General features: G+C 43.1%; 1 protein-coding gene across 1 annotated transcript in view; it reads right to left on the reverse strand.

Annotated features, from left to right (window-relative positions):
• Positions 1-18,304, reverse strand: part of gng12b (guanine nucleotide binding protein (G protein), gamma 12b) — a gene marked incomplete at its 3' end in the record, with an annotated part of 65,878 nt that overhangs the window by 32,697 nt on the left and 14,877 nt on the right. Inside the window, exon 2 of the mRNA XM_080832254.1 lies at positions 3,019-3,080. The remainder of the gene's footprint in view (positions 1-3,018; positions 3,081-18,304) is intronic.

Raw genomic sequence — 18,304 nt, forward strand, 5'->3', positions numbered from 1 at the left:
CACCTTGTAGATGCACAGCTAAGCTCAATATCACCATCTGCAGGCGAGTCTGATTCAGTACAGATGTTGGATGGACGTTGTTTCCTCAGCCTGGAGCCATTACTCACAATACTACTCTGACTAACTACTAATTGTAACACAATTCCCATTTTCAAACCAAAAAAATATTCACTGTCTTTTTCATAAACAATTTAATCTTCAAAGAAGTCCTTCCAGTGGCATACAGTGGACTTTAAAAAAAGGTTATCCTCATACAAATCTCACTTCATCTCTAAAGACCTGAATAAAATCACTCAATAAAATTATCACAAAAATGAAATACAATTTCCACTTTCAACAGAAGATTCAGTTCTGAAAATTCACACAACAATTTACACAACACAAAATAAAGTTCAAGCAAATGCAAAAACACACACACAGGTAGAAACACATCGCAGAGAGCCGATGACTCAACCGTGACAGGGCAGGTGACATCACCAGTGACACATCAGTGGGAAGTCTCTCATTTCTGGCTGACTCAAGTGAGGAGAAATACTGGCCTTGAATCTTCAGGTAATCTGGAAAGAGGCCATGCTAAGATATCTGGGACAAAGGTCACATCAGCTAATTTCATGCCACACCAAAGACTGTGGGAAAGCATTGAGACTATGCTGTCTGTGTGTGTGTGTGTGTGTGTGTGTGTGTGTGTGTGTGTGTGTGTGTGTGTGTGTGTGTGTGTGTGTGTGTGTGTGTGTATCTATTTGCAACATTAAAGGGGGTGAAAGCTGTTTTTCCTCATTAGTCAGACAGAGTAACTAGAGTTTTCAGTGACTAACCACATGTTTGCGTCATACGAGGCAGCCTGTATTTATTCACTTAACTTCATCATTCAAAAACTGACAAAGCATCATTCAGGAAGAGAGTACAGTCTGTGTTTAAGGGCCAGTAAGGAGAAGAATGATGGTGACATGAAAATAGGTGATGAGATTGGACTGCAGTTGATCTCGGGTTACACAACAGATGACTGAAATACATTAAAACATTTCTAAGGTGGTTTACTGAATAATATTTTTGGGGGTACCCCAACTAGGTCTACATTCCAGATGGGAAAACCACAATGCAATTGCACTCATTATGACATGAACAATCACAATATGTCAGTCCACACCCCGACTGCTTATGGAGTACTTCAATCCCACCACAAGAGGGCAGCGTCATATCACCCACAGTGCTAAGGAAAGGGATTTATAGAGGGAGGTCTGTGCTCCTATGCCTTGCATAATTGATATTGTTAGTCAACAATGTCATCTGATCACTTCACAAAGCCCTGGTCCACAATCAAGGGGGCCACCCAGTCCATTTCATAATTAGATGGACCACAGACTGACATAAGTCCGCTGTTACCAGGCAGAGAGAAGCCCTGAAACACAGGGGGAAACATGTTGTAGGACTCTTCCATCACACCATAGGGAGGGCAGAGTGTGAGGGCTCAACCAGGGAGTAGCTGACTTTGGACGCGGTTCAGATGTAGTACTCACCGTCAGGTGGCCGTAGTGAACAAGTGTCTCTCTCTCTGTCTCTGTCTCTGTCTCTGTCTCTGTCTCTGTCTCTGTCTCTGTCTCTCTCACCCTCATATTTAACCTTCCCATCAAAAGCCTGCTCTTGTTAAAGGAATACTTTTTTTGGGGGGAAAGGTAATCTACTCAAATGTTCCACTTACTTCAAATAAAGTGAATTCTAGGCAGTGAGGGAAACACCCTGTCTCTGTCTTACCCTCCACCTACTAATCCAAAGCCTACTCTCCTTTAATGAGCGCTTTTGGAGGAAAAGCCAAATTCAATAGTTTTTCACTTACTTCAAATTAATTAAATTAGCTAACATGTTTTGGGCTCGGATTGGAAATAAATCCGGTAAGGCTTTCCTTTTTATGTTAGGGGGAATGTCTTTCTAATGTTTATCATCACATTCATGACTCTGTTCAAATTCGATATAACATTTGCAGGATTATAAAAAGTGTTCTCTGCATTCAGTGTGTCGTAATGTTTGCATCTAACATTGCGAGAACATCTAGGTAATGTTATGTAATGTTTTGAAACCTTCCCCGTTACCTAACATAATGAGTATTTGACCAAGAGCTAAACCAATCACAAAATGTCACCTTGATGATCAATTGAAAACCTGAGAGTTACATTTAATTTGTCTAGAAGTTCTGCAACTCTGTTCTGGTGAGTGTTTTGTAATGTGGTTTGTCTGACTGACACACTGGTCAGCCTACCATTAGGCGAAACGGTTACCCTTGGTGTCTTAACGTCACTTTCACTTGTTGTTTGCAGATAGCAGCGACTAAGTGACTGGTCAGGCTGAACTAAGAAGAGGCCGTCTCCATCTTGAACCCTGACTGTGGCATGTTGTACGTCATTGTGAGTGAGCTTTATGATTGGCTGTCCTGTTCTGGTAAAACGTGCAGGAAGAGATAAGCAGAAGAAGACTTTTGCATTTTAGCGCACTGGTGCAGCTTGGTGTTTAGATAAGCAGCGCACCAGAGTTGTCTTATTCAACTTCATGATGTGGCTAACTAGCATGCTAACTAAATAGCTACATTTAACTGTGTTGTATCTATGGGTAGGATTTATAGGTTAAAACACTTCACACCTGGATTTGATATCCCGAGAGGGCTTGAGATGAGACCTTGTTCACACTAGCTATCTGGCAGGAGCTTATTTTTGTGGTGGGTGTAACATTAATACTATTCACACAGATCATGAAGCAGTTGGAGGTGATCAATCTGCCAGCCTTGAGGAGTTCTGGCGTCCTCGTCATCGCCTTGATGTGTCAAGGCCCCTACATGCAGCCAGCCTGGCTTAGACACTTACTCTCACGTCCGTCTCAACTTCCAAACAACTATAACAATTTGAGACATTTCAGTCAAAAGTCACAGGGTGCCAAACTGAATCAGCAGTTAGACCCTAAGCAACTGAAATAACTGACTGTTGCACAATGTTGAAAGCATAGTATACATACAAAGAAAATGGGACTAACCTCAATATTCAGGGGTTGGGAAGGGCTCTGGATGTCCAGATCAGCTAAGATGCAAGAGGAACCTGAAAAGAGAGAGAGAGAGGGAATGAGAGAGAGAGAGAGGAGAATGTTAGGACCTGTCAGTAAAACATCACCCTCTTTACAAGAAGCTCTATGAAAACATTAGCTTCATAATGGTGTTACGTGGCTTCAAATGGACTTCATAAAGAATGACCCTCGAGTCCTTCAAACCACATGCTGAGTCATATTGAGGGCAGAAGTTTGAGGAGGAAGAAACACACACACACACACACACACACACAGAAAGAGAAAAGAGAGAAAGAGAGGGAGAGAGAGGGAAAGGGAGAGAGAGGCAGAGAGACAAAAGGAGAACAAGGAAGGGAGAGAGAGAGAGGGAGAGGAACAGAAGGAGAACGATGGAGAAAGGGAGAGGGATGGAGAGAGACAGAAAGAGAACAAGGTAGAGAGGGACAGTGAGAGGGAGAGAGAGAGGACGAGAGACAGAAGGAGAACAAGGGAGGCATAGACAGAGAGAGGGAGAGAGAGAGAGAGAGAGGGAGAGAGACAGAAGGAGAACAAGGGAGAGAGAGAGGCCGGAAACGCTGGGGAAGTTTACTGTGTGTTTAAGGGCTCTTCCTGGTTTGGATTCCTGAGCACTCTGCCAGCCTCGCTGCCCACAGCACAACAGGAATGTCCAAAAATGTTCCTCGTGTGCGACATGGGAAAGGAGGTACCGCTCTGGTCTGAGCAGAATCTGATCTTCGAAGAGTATGATTCAGAGCGCTCGGACACACTGGGCCCAAGTTTGGGGGCGAAAACTCCAGCGATTTAAAACATAAAAAATGCCGCAGAGGCTTGAATTATTACGGAGCCCCTAAAGGGACATGAAAAAAAAAAAAACGTTCTCGTGCGCACGAGAAGGTTTTGCATGCTCACGAGAAAAGTTTCCCGTGGGCATTAAATGGCATTTATCTTTGCTCTTATTATGAAGAAGGTTTTTAGCTTTCACCTTCCAGACGACATCGTTGTGAACCCAACCACTTCTGAAAATTAAATAACTATCTGTGCTTCTGTAGGCTTTCTGTTTTTGAGATGTGTATGGGGACGGATTTTCTATTAGATAGATGTAAATATCTCCACACTGGAGCTCGGACAGGGACTGTGGGGAGGTTAACGAAATAAAAATGTCAGGACACCTGCAATAAATGTATCATAATTTTTTTTCCTTTCTGAATATTTCTGTCTGGCTATAGTGGTATGGTCTGTGGTTGATGGCAATCGTATTTGGGTAGGCACTGTTCGGCGTTTTTTACTGTTTCTCGCTGTTTCGCTGTTCTTTTTGCCCGTCAGCTAACAATTGTTGTGACGTCACTGAAAACTATCAATTAAGAACATTAAGCATACATGTGTTCTGGGGCCTCATTACAGAAAAAATCCTAACTGCTCATCCTAACTTAAGTTAGGGACTCAAAGATAGGAAAAATCCTAACTTCCTATTACAGAAGCAATAACCATGCCGTATAACCATATTATGGTCCCCTATGGCCTGGACATTGATGGCATGGTATCCCTTACGGCATACGTATGCCGGCTCAGTTGGGCCACTTGGAGCTTTGATGGGGAAAAGTGACCCATCAATAAGCCCAATTACCCCTGGCATTCCACCCTGTCTTAAAAACTCCTCCTTAATGTGCTGCAGCTCTTCTCCACGAGGAAACTTAATATATTGGTGCGCAAGATTGCAGATGGCATTGGTGACTTCCATGAGGTTGCGCGAAATACAAGGCTGCGAAACAGAAGATAGGCTGGCAACCTCAGTCTGGAAGTCACCCTTAGCAAATTCGTTACCTGCACAGCCACTGGCAAGGCTCCATGTCTCCTTGTAGGCCTCTCCAGAGCTGGACGCAATTCCTCCACCAAATTCAAAATTAAATGTCTTGGCAGGCGATAAAATTAAATTAAAATATGGTCAGGAAAATTTAAGACATCATTATGTGGTCTCAGCAGTCTTTCTGCCATTACATTCCTGTTTTGATGTTCCTCTTCATTGTCAAACAGACCTACCAACAGTGCTGCTGCCATTTTCTTTTCAGTAACTGACAATTATTTTGAATTTAGGACAGGTTCTATAGCCGCCTAACTTAGGAATCCTAACTTAAGAAATTCCTAAGTTAGGTTGGTTCTGTAATGGATACATTCTTATCTTAAGATAAGATAGGATTTCTTCCTAAGTTAAGTTAGGAAACCTCCTTCTGTAATGCCAAAAATCCTAAATACCCTCCTATCTTAAGATAAGACAGGATTTCAGAGTTAGGAAGTTTCTGTAATGAGGCCCCAGAACATTAAACACACACACACACACACACGCACACTTGCATTAAGAACGTTAAACACACACTACTTTACTGTATTACAGCAGGGTATTGGCACAGTGAACATGGCGAAATTAGCAATGCCTTTTCTTGAAACCACCATTCATGGCACAACCAGCAGCAGCTTTAAAGATGCTTTCCTACAATACGTGTCCGACAATGAACGCCAGCTGCTTATCAAGGCTTTGGAGGACTTCAACTCTGTCGTAGACGAAGATTTACTTGATGCCCTTGAGGCGTACGATTGCCTCCAAATGCACAACTTGGTCACAAGGTTTTGCTTCAGGCCCCTTCCTTTATCATTCAGAATTGGCAACCAATTTTGCAGCAGTTGGCAGTAGCTATGCCACTTAGTGTTCTTCATGACACCATTAAAGAAAAGACGCCCTCGGCCAAAACTGTGAAGGAGTTTCTTGTGTTCCCTGAAAACATGACTCCTCCCCAAGCAGTAGTTGCCCGGTACTTAAAAAAGTACATTGGGGAGATTGACTTAAACACCCTACAAGGGTTCCTTAGATTCTGCACTGGTTCCAATTTAATTGAAAGTAAAATTGAAGTGCGGTTCATTGAAACGTCTGAATTTGAGAAACGGCCCCAGTCCCACACTTGTGCCTGCATTTTGAAAGTCCCAGTGGGTTATCACAACTACCCAGAACTGCGCAGTGATTTCAACTCTGTACTAAGGAGTTCTGTTTGGGTCATTGACATCGTCTGACAATTATTGTGTTGCTTGTGAACGTGCGTTTTGTGTTATCAGCAAGGGTTTTTTTTGTAGTTTCTCACAGTCTGGGACTGTGCAATAGTCAAAAAAAAGAACAAAGCCGTACGTGTTCTATGTCGGGGCTAGATTTTGTAAGGCTGTTTGCACTTTACTACATGTGCATTATTTTTTTTATAAACTTCAAGATTTTTTTTTTAACTGCGAAGTTAAAATAACTGCTGCAAATTCCATATGTTCCATTGTGTTTTTGTTTTTTTTTCTGCAAAGAATATATGCAGTATTTTTGTAATACAAAGGACTTCCATTTTCAATAAACTTGAGGTATTGTTTTTTTTATGTTATTTGTGTGTTTTTGTTTGTTTGGGGTGTTTTGTTTTGCTTTTTTGCTGCAAACTATCTGTAGTATTTGTCATACAATAGACTACAAAAACTTAAATTGTTTTTTAAGATAAGTTCAGTTAAGTGAAAAGGGAATGTGAATGAGTTTGTAAAAAAAAAAAAAAAAAAGCATGAAGGACTGCATTCAGGTAATCGTTTGCCATGTGTTTTATTTTTGAGACAAGAAAAGAGATTTTAGAGATCTGGGGCCGTATTCACAAAGAATCTTAGGGCTAAAAGTAGCTCATAAGTGGCGAATTTAGGAGAAACTCCTAAAAATAATGGGCGTGTCAGTCTTACATTTAGGACTCCTATTTTTTTTTACTAAGAGCAATTCACAAAATATTTTATCCCTAAAAGTAGCACCTAAGTCTAGGACAGCTTAAAACTCCTCATGAGGACTCCTAAGTCACTAAGACCTATTCACAAAAAGTCTTAAAATGGCTGAAGCCAGACGTAACGTGTTGGAGACAATGAACGACTCTGAATTGTTGAGAAGATATCGTTTAAACCGTGAAGGCATCAACATTTTACTAGAATTAGTGCGGGATGCAATCACGTCTCCAACTATCCGAAACAACCCAATCAGTCCGGAAGTTAAATGTTTGATAACATTAAGATTTTTGGCTACGGGGAAAATGCAACTTTGCAACGCAGACGACTTCAGAATATCGCAATCATCAGTAAGCCGATTCCTTCATCAAACAATCACCGCACTCTGTAGACCACACATTGTACAACAGTTTATCCGGTTCCCTTTGGACAATCGCCTACTTCAAAGGATCAAGGTCAATTTCATGGCGTTTGCAGGAATGCCCGGTGTCGTGGGTGCCATCGATGGAACACACATTAAAATAATTGCTCCATCCAGAGATGAGGACGTCTTTGTAAACCGCAAAAAGGTACATTGAATTAATACACAGATAGTGTTTGATCCAAATTTCACAATCATGGATATTGTTGCGAAGTGGCCTGGATCTACTCACGATTCGCGCATTTTAATGGGGAGCGCGGTCTGCGCCAGCTTTTGAGCGGCACCATGTACCTGCTGGATGCCACTTGTTGGGTGACAGTGGGATTCATGCAAGACATGGCTTTTGACACCCTTCCTCAATCCACAACCGGGAGCACAGTTGAACTACAACATGCAAGTATACGCATGAGGCCTATTTTGGTGACACAATACCTGTAGCCGCGACGGCTCTTTTAAAGTCCACTCCGCAATCTCCATCCTACATTGTGACTGGAGCGCATACCACCGCTTCTCGCAGTCATCGACAGAGCGACACACGGCAGGGAATGAAGCATTTATGTTAACACATACAGTACTGTGCAAAAGTTTTAGGCAGGTGTGAAAAAATGCTATGAACTAAGAATGCTTTGAAAAATGTAAACGATAAATGTTTATTTTGTATCCATTTACATGGTAAGACTGAGCACAGCAACAAGACACAACGTAGTTATACTGCATCAGCAGGGTCTCTCCCAGACAAAGATTTCAAAGCAGACAGGGGTTTCAAAATGTGCAGTTCAAGCTCTTTTGAAGAAGCCGTTGAGGATCGTAGATGCAGTGGTCAGCCAAGGAAACTTAATGCAGCTGATTAAAAACACATCAAGCTTACTTACCTTCGAAATCGGAAGATTTCAAGCAGTGGCATCAGCTCAGAACTGGCAGAAACCAGTGGTACCCAGGTACAGACATTTACTGTCCGGGGAAGTCTGGCCAGAAGTGGTCTTCATGGAAGAGTTGCAGCCAAAAAGCTCTACCCCGACAAGGAAACAAGGCCAAGTGACTGAACTAAGCACGAAAACATAGAAACTGGGGTGCAGAAACATGGCAGAAGATGCTCTGGACTGATGAGTCAAAATTAGAAATATTTGGCTGTAGAAGAAGACAGTTTGTTCGCCGAAGGGCTGGAGAGAGGTACAATAATGAGAGTCTGCAGGCAACAGTGAAGCATGGTAGAGGTTCCTTTCCAGTTTGGGGCTGCATTTCTGCAAGTGGAGTTGGAAATTTGGTCAGGATGATTGGAGTCTTCAATGCTGAGAAATACAGGCAGATACTAATCCATCATGCAATACCATCAGGGAGGCGTATGATTGGCACCAAATGTATTCTGCAGCAGGAACATAACCCCAAACATACAGCCAATGTCATTAACAACTATCTTCAGCTTAAAGAAGAACAGAAAGTCCTGCAAGTGATGGTATGACCCCCACAGAGCCCTGATCTCTACATAATCGAGTCTGTCTGGGTTTACATGAAGAGACAGAAGAATTTTAAGAAGTCTACATCCACAGAAGATCTGTGGTTAGTTCTCCAAGATGTTTGGAACAATTTACCAGCCGAGTTCCTTCAAAAACTGTGCGCAAGTGTATCTGGAAAATTGATGCTATTTTGAAGGCAAAGGGTGGTCACACCAAATTTTGATTTAATTTAGAATTTTCTTCTGTTCCTTCACTGCATTTTGTTAATTTATGAAGAATTGATGAAAATAAACTGTTAACACTTCCATTTTTGAAAGCATTCTTAGTTTACAGCATTTTTTCACACCTGCCTAAAACTTTTGCACAGTACTGTATGTCCTCCCATGCCTCACGCTTCTTTTTTGTGGTCACCTCACAGCCAAATTTAGCTTTTATAACGCCCTTCCTCTCCAGCACACTCTGGGCCAACATGGACAGTTGGTCCTTGGACCAGTTCGACTTTCTCTTACGTCTCGCCCTCGTTTCGTCCATTATGACAGGAGGACTTAAAGTGCCGTATGGACTGATATTTGAAGTGTTTAAGGGCTGGAAATATGCCGATTACCTAATAGTTTGCAGGGAGCTTTAATTATTACTTCCTTGATTTCATGCAATTTCCGTGTTTTTTTCGGCAATTTCTCTTTCTCTAACGTGCAAAGCGTCATTCTCGTTGGATGCACAAACTTGTCATCATGCGTGTGCATTCTGCTAAGTGCACTATCCATAACTATTTAATACGACTTCATTTGAAGCCTAGGTTATTCTCTTATTTTCTGTTGATTTAGTGGGATCGTTAGGGGGATGTTAGGACTGAGTTTTGAATGAGAGCGCCTGTCAGCAACCAATCACCGTCCTCACCGCTTCTAAACTCGTGCATGAGAATGGACGTCATCCATAGCAACAGAGTTTTTATCTTAAGCTTAGGAGTTGGTATTATCCTTAGTATGAGTAGGTCTCAGAGCCGTTGTGAATCACTTTTAAGAAATTACTCCTACGTAAAAGGTTTTAGCGCGAGTTAGGAGCACTCCTAGTGGTAAGATAAAAGGCTTTGTGAATACGGCCCCTGATGTAATTTCATCCCTTAAATGCAAGTATAAATCCACTGCTTGATAAGCATCAGCTGGAAGATGCAGCTGTGACTCCACCATCAGAAAGTTGCAGAGATTGTAGATGTCTCTGTCACATGGGATAGTTTGTCTGAATGTGCAATCAGACTGACATAACTGTATATCAGCTCTGTCCACTGGTGAAATGCAGTCTTCACTCCTGTAGAGTTCTGGGAACATGTACATGATTTGGGGTCGACCACTGGGAACTCTGTCATTCTTTGACGGCCTGATGAGATGTTAATCCCATACATCAATGGTTTCATCCAATTCATCCTGGAAAGGGGCACATATTACAGAGTTTAAAAAGTGCAATTGACCTCAATGTGGACAATAGGCAAGTGATTAGATCCCTTCAAAGACATGAAAATGGATGTTCACTAAAGTTAAAATGCTGAAAGTTATGCAAGGGGATGGAAAGTAATTAGGCCTAATTACATTTACTCAACTTCCTGTAGGCCTAATTGAGTATGAGTAACTTGTAATTTTTAAAGTAGGTAATTTTACTTTTACTTTTGTTGCATTGCCTTCATTGTTGTTTTAAAATATATTTTAAACTATTCTAAGAATGCTGCCACTCAAACTGTGAAGCACTATCATTATCAGGACCGCCGACATTTCCCTTCATATAATCTAAAAGGGAGCTGTCCACGCGCGTGGTGCTAAAATCAGCAACGTAAGACACTTTCCCACATTAGGGCCTACTGCTTTGAAGGGATACACTTTGTAGCCTACATGCCAAGTTACCCAATCGAATTATCTCGCAACTATGTTACCAAAAACATGCAGCGACATGAGGAATCTGTGGAGGACTTGACATAAATGTGGAGGTATTTGCCATCGCAATCACAGTGATTTTCGCTGGGTGTTCTGCTAACCGCGCAGCTGACCCAGACGGACATCTTTTAGCTATAACACGTTGCTGAACTAGAATTTCACTCTAAAGTAGGCCTAGTGGCAAGTAGGCTGCTGATAAAGCAAATGTAGTAATAACGGTTTGTCTTGTTTCTGTGTTTTCTGTGTTCAGCCCTGTAGCCTTCAACCAAGGAGGCAGGCTACCTCATCTGACTGGCTGCATATAAGTGCTGCGCAGCTGAGCCTCCTCGACGAGAGACCCGTATTATCAGAAAGGAATAGAATAATAAACCGATTTCCCCCAATCCACTCCTTTTTCCACCATCACATTACACCATGCCTAGGAAACTAGGACAGCAGTGAGGATGAATTTAAATAAATAAAAGCCGTGTTTTGGCTTGGCTATTCTGGGTAGGCCTATATGGCCTATGTGGTTAAATTATGGGTAATTCTGGGTCAATTCTGGTTAAGCTTTGGCTGGTATGGGATATTATGGCTTTCTTATGGCATTTCTATTGTTTTTATTTGGCATAGACAGTGTTTGGCCCAATTGAGGGCCATGCCGTCCCTAAAGTTTGCCAAAGGTTTTCTGCATATATGGCCCATATCTTGGTTGCTATCTGGGTTAGATTAAAGGCATAATATGCAGGATTCCCTTGGAGCTCCCCCTAAAGGTTTTTACTAGTATTAACGTTTACTCCAGTGTCGTAAAAACACATTAACGATAGGTGCATGTTCGAAGTCGCGCTGCATTCACTTGTATACCGGTGAGTGGAGTCAGTGAGTGACTGCATAGTTTTATTCATTGTGATATCGGAGATGAATGCTAATTCAACCAAAAGAATGACAACATTTAGTTTAGAAGAAATACCGATCGTGTTTTGAGCCTACAATGTTTTCTAAGTGTTTGAATGTGGAGTCGCCTACGTGCGATCTATTACAATATTGTAACACCAAAAAGCTACAAATTCAGAATTTACATTAGAAAGTGTAATGACATTGGAACGTGTAATTTATTATAAGCTAGCCAAGTTAGGTTCCCATGGTTGTAAATTACTACGACTACTTACTTTACACATCTCCGTGAGACAGGGATGACACTGAAACTGATGAGTCTGAAGATACAGCCTATTCTTTCATAAATTACATCGGCAGGGATTTACATCACAATACATACATTTTCGTTGTTTTATCGACATAGGACAGATCACAATAGCTAACGTCAAAGACATGGTGATGAATGATGATCAGACTACGCAAGCTTCGATTATAAAGGGCGTGGAGGCCGGGGATCTATATGTCATTGCGTAATCACTGCCAGAAAGCAGGTCGAACTACTTCCGCACGAGCGGCGGGCATCGCCAAGAAAGTTACATAGCGTAGTAATTTGAGTACAGACCCCCGAAGGCAGTGAAGGAGGCGGAAATCGCCCTATTAAAAGTCATTGTAGCGGCACAATTTTTTTCAAGCTGTTATTTTAAGGTACAATTGTTACATACGGTACCTTTAACATGTAGCCTAATTAAATAGGCCTAAAGAAAACTGAGGACCCCATACAATTGTCAAAAACGGTGTAACACAATAATGGACATTAGGAGATTAGGCTAGCCTACCTGAATCATGCCCATGAAGCAGAACTGAATCAGATTTCGGTCCAAATATGTTCCACTGAACAAACCCCGGTCCTTCAGGTCTGTGAACAAGCAGATGTAGAATTCCATGGATTCTCTTCGGAGGAAGCCCCACCAACTCTCTATCCGTTGATTTGCTGTACTTGCCCCTTCAATGTAGCTGTCAATACCAGATCCGTCGTGAATGTTGCGACAGAGAAACCGTTGAAAGTCTCTGACTTTACCGTTCTCTGGGCCCCTGTCGCCTCTTACGATCCTTGGACAACCACCTAATCTCTCGACGGAATCCATGTAGTAGCCGCCGATTACTTTTGGATCGCTGCTGGTGGTGTATGCATTCATCCATATGATTCTTCGAGAGAATCCATCAATGCAGCCGTTTATGCAAATGCCAAATGGTTTGAGTTTGTTATAAGAATCCAAATGCCAAATGTAGTTGGGGCCTTTAGCAAAATATCTTCGACGGCAGAGCCGTCGCCTTCCCCTCAGTTGTACCCCTCTTGGGTCGAGTTCTTTCAGAATTAAGCGCACATCCTCTTTCTTGAGGTGAAGCCCATTCTCTCTGCATTTATGGTACATCCACCTGTATCCACAGAGTTGCCCAGATGTCTGTAACTGCTCTCCTATGAACTGAATAACACGATCCAGTGGGGTGTATCCCTTGCGCCTGAACAAACCATAGGATTTAAGAATTCTTCTTAAATGTCTTTCAGACAAAATATAACCATGACGGCTTGCAAGTAATGCCACGATGTCTTTGTAGTGCAGTCCTAAACTGAAATAAAGGTGCACTAATTCTTGAATTGCCATGTTTTCTGCAGCCTGCAGTCTGTAAGACCGTTTCAAATGCACGCTGCCAGAAAGTTTCTGGTGGGCACGAGAAAGTTTCGGGTGCGCACGAGAAAGTTTCACGTGCCCACCAGAAAAGTTTCAGGTGCGCACGAGAAAGTTTCTGGTGGGCACCAAAAAGTTTCTGGTGGGCACGAGAAAGTTTTGCGTGGGCACCAGAAAGTTTTTTTTTTTTCATGTCCTTTTAGGGGCTCCGTAAATTATAGATTGGCCTGGCAACATATTCTTCTTTGACAGGGAACATTTGCACGTGCCAATCACAAACCATCACTGCCCAATTCTGATTTATCTATTTGGCATCAAATATCACTTTACTTTTGTTGAAAGGGTTGGCGCATTATGCCTGCATATTTCTGTACCACCAACAAAGCAGGAGCTGCCCTGTGTGTTTGGCTGATGCCATTCATCTGTCTTTGATATTTGAAGTTAAAGCGTATCCCAGCAGGCTTTAAACGTCTTAATGCAGGGAGAGATGTAATTTAAGTTGATCAAGGTGTTCAAATTCATCAACATAAACCTAGATCTTAATCTCCCATATATTAAGCACTCCATATTCCTCATGTAGTCTTATGGTCACTGCTGCTCTTGCGTTTTACTCACACGATTCCAACCCTGACCAATGTCTCTGGTCGGTCCCAGAAAGGCATCAGTATATCTATACACACAATCACCAGTACCATTGCTTCATGCAAATTAATACATTTATATGTCCATTCTCTCTGGACGACCCAATGATGAGCCAAATGCTCTGCTTAACAGGCCTTCACCCACCTGTTCGATTCTGCTAGAGAAAGCCATGTAAAGGGTCAAATTCCAATCTAATAAACATTGAATAGCCGTACAAAGTTACCTGAGATGAACCTAATATTCTGTTGCAGTAAACGCTTCAGATATAGGCTACATTTTTCATTTCAGTGTCTAGCTCCGAAGTTGCAAATGTGTTCCATTAGAGGTATTTAGATGACTTAATTGAATGTGAATCACATGTTACGAATGTTATATATTTAACATGCTCTGCCTTTATGGGATAGGCTATATTGACCTCGACAAAAATAGTTTGTAATAGAGCAAAACTAAGACACATTCTTTTCTTACAGGCTCAAAATCACATTCCCTTATCAACAACATAACAGTCAGTTCGAAGTGATGTGGCTTGAGCATTTTAAAACATGTCGGAGAAGTTACAATTCTGTGTCAACGAAGGTCCCGTTCAAGGGTGTGTGTTACAGTTAAATCGCTTTCTGGTAATTGGCTTCTAAATTTAAAGTGACACATGAATGCCCACCCTGGAAGGAAGCGAGTCAAAGCCTCGAGTCCTTCGGCAGCGTTAATTTGAGAAAGTGTGTGTGTTCGCTTTGGGAATACGACAACAGGAAGTTTAGCAGCGTTCAATGCAACATGTATTAGTCTGCTCATAAGGACCGCAGCCAGGGTCTGGACTTGGGTATTGCTAAGCAACAGGCATGTAAGTTCATAGAGACAGCTAATGTAAGGACACAGCTCATTTGGTAGAGGAGGCATATTTAGTGGACTGACAGAGACATGAGCATGCATGCACACACACACACACAGCCAAGTCAACAGTGGCCAGGAGTATTTGAGAGACTAGCCTAGATCTCACTGTTTTTGGAATCAGATACCGGTTCACAAAGACCTCCTGATAGCAAAAGAAAATCCATCATCATAAACAGGTAAAACTTGGTAAAAACCAAGGGTGTATTCTTGGAACCCTAACCATGTAATGTGTTTTACAGAGAAATGCAGGATGAGGAGAAAGTGCATATGCCTGAAGGCATACATGTCCCTCATGAAGGGGGAGGTTGGACCAAATGGCCCTTCACTAATACCTTTCGTGGAGATGAAATGTGAATTTTTAAAGGCCACTGGCAATAAGTGTTAAAACACAAGGGGTGGACGAGCCGGTGCTTCAGGAACCCAACGACAGGAATCAGTGTGACTGGACAAAACAAGCAGCCACCAGGCTGAGTGCTTGTGAGGCCAAATGTGGGTATATGGATCGCTAGGCAACAGGCAGGAAACTCGTCATGAAGTCAGGAGAGAGAGAGAGCGAAAGAGACAGAGAGAGAGAGATAGAAAGAGAGAGAACAACCATTGGGAAATTAAATGGGTTGAATGAAACATCAAGTCATAAAGTGGAAGGCAAAGTCCAAAAACAGAGCTACTTCCCCCATTCAGTGGCCTGGCCTGAGAAGCACAGAGCTGAGAATAAAGGTCATGCACACATTTTTATTCACAAAGGGAAAATATAGTGTCAATATACTATATACTATATATATATATCCCTGTGTATGTCTGTGAGGGTTAAGTCATTGCTGTTTGACCTCACTTCCACAGCACAGTTCACAGAGATGAGATGAGATATGAGCCAACTGAAGAATGCATGGCGGGGAGCAAGCAAGCTATCCTGCAGGTCACGTTTACACCAAACAACACTGGGGCTTATGCCAGCGCAACACCAGGGAAACCAGTGGCATGGCAGCACCGTCTCAACGCACGGGTACAACAAAGCCCCCCGCTGTCTATTTATAGAACTGTGCCAGAGCCAAGGCTCCATCGATACGCCTCGCCTCGTCTCGCTCCGAGATGGACGATCCCGCCACGCATTACCTCTAATCATATTTGAGTCGACGGCCAGGGCCCAGCTGGAATTCTATTGGATGGTGCACAGAGCTCGCACTCGATCAGATGTTGTACTCCGGTCTGACCATGACTGAGGTGGTGAAATGTTTTATTACCTACTGTGTTCCGCAGTTGCTAAGCAACCTGTTACCTCCTTGGCCACCTCATGTTTGCTATGGCTCCAGTTGGATTGTGAGTGACAATGTGTGCTGACTTTAAAGGCTGGGGGGGGGGGCAGTTTGTCCAAAATGTAATGCACTCTCTCTTGACCCCTTCATTAAGAGTGCATCAAGCTGGTGCCTGGAGCCGTGCTGCCACTAAGGGCTTGCGTTTGGGTGGTTCATCAGCACTGAGTGTGTTTTTTTGTGCTGCCTGACCTCTTTTGTCTCCTGAGCGTCGATACTTGGCTTGTATAACACCATTTATCAATTGGCTGGCAGGCGCAGACCCTCGGCGTGTCTGTTCACTGGCTCTCAGGTGACAGGGACAGCTGGGAGGGGCGCGCTGTTGCATCACCCCTTCAAGTCCTTCAGGGCCGACGCTACGCTTCGCCACGCTAGGCATTCTACCTCTCCAGACATCCATCATGTGTGAAGCTCAAGCTGTTTGCTGCAGGATAGCGCTGAGCCTCAGTCAGTCGGCCCAAGAAACTCTTCTCGCTCTCGCTCTGCAATTAATGGGTTGTATCCTCTCTGTGCAGCACTGGCCAGCCGTTTCTGTGAGGGTGATAAATGAGCTTGGCCTGAGCACGAGTGCGCTCGGGGCCGACTGCTGTCTAAGGTCGAGGAAAGAGAGAGAGAGAGAGAGAGAGAGAGAGCATAAAGAGAGTTCATCTCAGAACTACTGGGGTAGAGAGAGAAAGAGTAAGTGTGAGAGAGTATAAGGGAGCTAGACGGAGGAAAGAGGGAAAGGTGTTAAAGAGAGAGAGGGAGAGCTGAGAAAGATAAAGAGAGTTAGAGTAATGCTGGGGTCAGACTACACAAATTCAGCCCGATTTTCACCAAATTTTGTTGCGTCAACAAATTTCCAGCGTAGGGTCTAAATATGAACGTCAGAGAGAACGAACGGACCTTGAAGTGTGACATAACTGAAAAACAGTGATGTAGCTTCGGTGAAACTCCACAACGAGAAGTCTAGCATGTCAGTTTTAGTACTTTCCTGCATAGTTTAGCAACTCCTATGACGTGTTCCTTGATGTTGACCAAGAAGATGACAGAGTTCTCTCAGGCGTATATATGTAAACATGGCAAAGACTCAAAGGGAGGCTGTTGTGGCTAACAGGATAGACAACCCATACTGTCCTCTTTGTGACACCAAGACATGGGTCTATAATCTTTCTTTTTTTCTTTTTACACAAGACCGCCAGAATCATATGTAGCGCTTCTGTAGTTGACATGATGATTAGTCAGGGTATTGCAAAGTCTGCCGACCAAGTCACAGTAGCAATTTATGGCACTATGATTGTCTAGTCTGACATGGATACCATTGTGAAAGACAAATACTGTATATTGTGTAGTCTGATCCGGCATAAGACAGAAGGAGAAAAAAGGAAAGAAAGAGTGAGAGAGAGAGAGAGAGAGAGAGAGAGCTCCACTGAGAGTTGCTAATGAATGAGGAAGCTCTCTGGTGGCGCACCTAATTCGACTAAATGCATAATCCCAACGCACGCTCAGCTCACTGCAGATGGATGAAGTAGTGTTCCATGTACGAGCCTCACACGAGGGAGCGCTGGGCAGAGCGGCTGGATTCCAGCGGGGCCGATCTGATTGGGGGGGATTTTCTGCGCCACTAGCGAATCGAACGGGAAAGCCAGAGGGAGGGGGGGGGGGGGGGGGGGGGGGGGGCGGGTTGCTGCGATTTTAAAATAATGGAACTGATGATTGCAAAACACACTCCCAACGGTTGCCCTTTTGACCTCGTGGAACTTGTGATGTGTGACGGTGAGGAGCTTTGATTTTGACGAAGGCAAATGGGTAGAGCACAGAGGGGCCCGTTTCCTAGGAAACAATAGAGACCTAAGAGCAGGCCGTCAGAGAGGTCAGAGTTCACCAGGCCAGCACTCCACAGGCTGCTCTGCCTGAGGTCCCAGCCACAGTCCCTAATGTAAGGACTTCCCCGATTACAGTTACTAATGTAATGACTAATTAAATGCTGATCTTGACTACAGTTACTAATGTAATGACTAATTAAACGCTGATCTCGACTACAGTTACTAATGTAATGACTAATCTAAACGCTGATCTCGACTACAGCTACTAATGTAATGACTAATCTAAACGCTGATCTCGACTACAGTTACTAATGTAATGACTGATTAAATGCTGATCTCGACTACAGTTACTAATGTAATGACTAATCTAAATGCTGATCTCGACTTCAGTTACTATTGTAATGACTAATGCTGTGCATTTACATAGCAACTCTTGAGCCTGGTGCTGCTTCTGTGTGTTTTGTGTGCTGACCTGCTGTCATAGGCTGGCAATGATG

The sequence above is a fragment of the Sprattus sprattus genome, assembly GCF_963457725.1.
Source record: "Sprattus sprattus genome assembly, chromosome: 2".
NCBI lineage: Eukaryota > Metazoa > Chordata > Actinopteri > Clupeiformes > Clupeidae > Sprattus > Sprattus sprattus.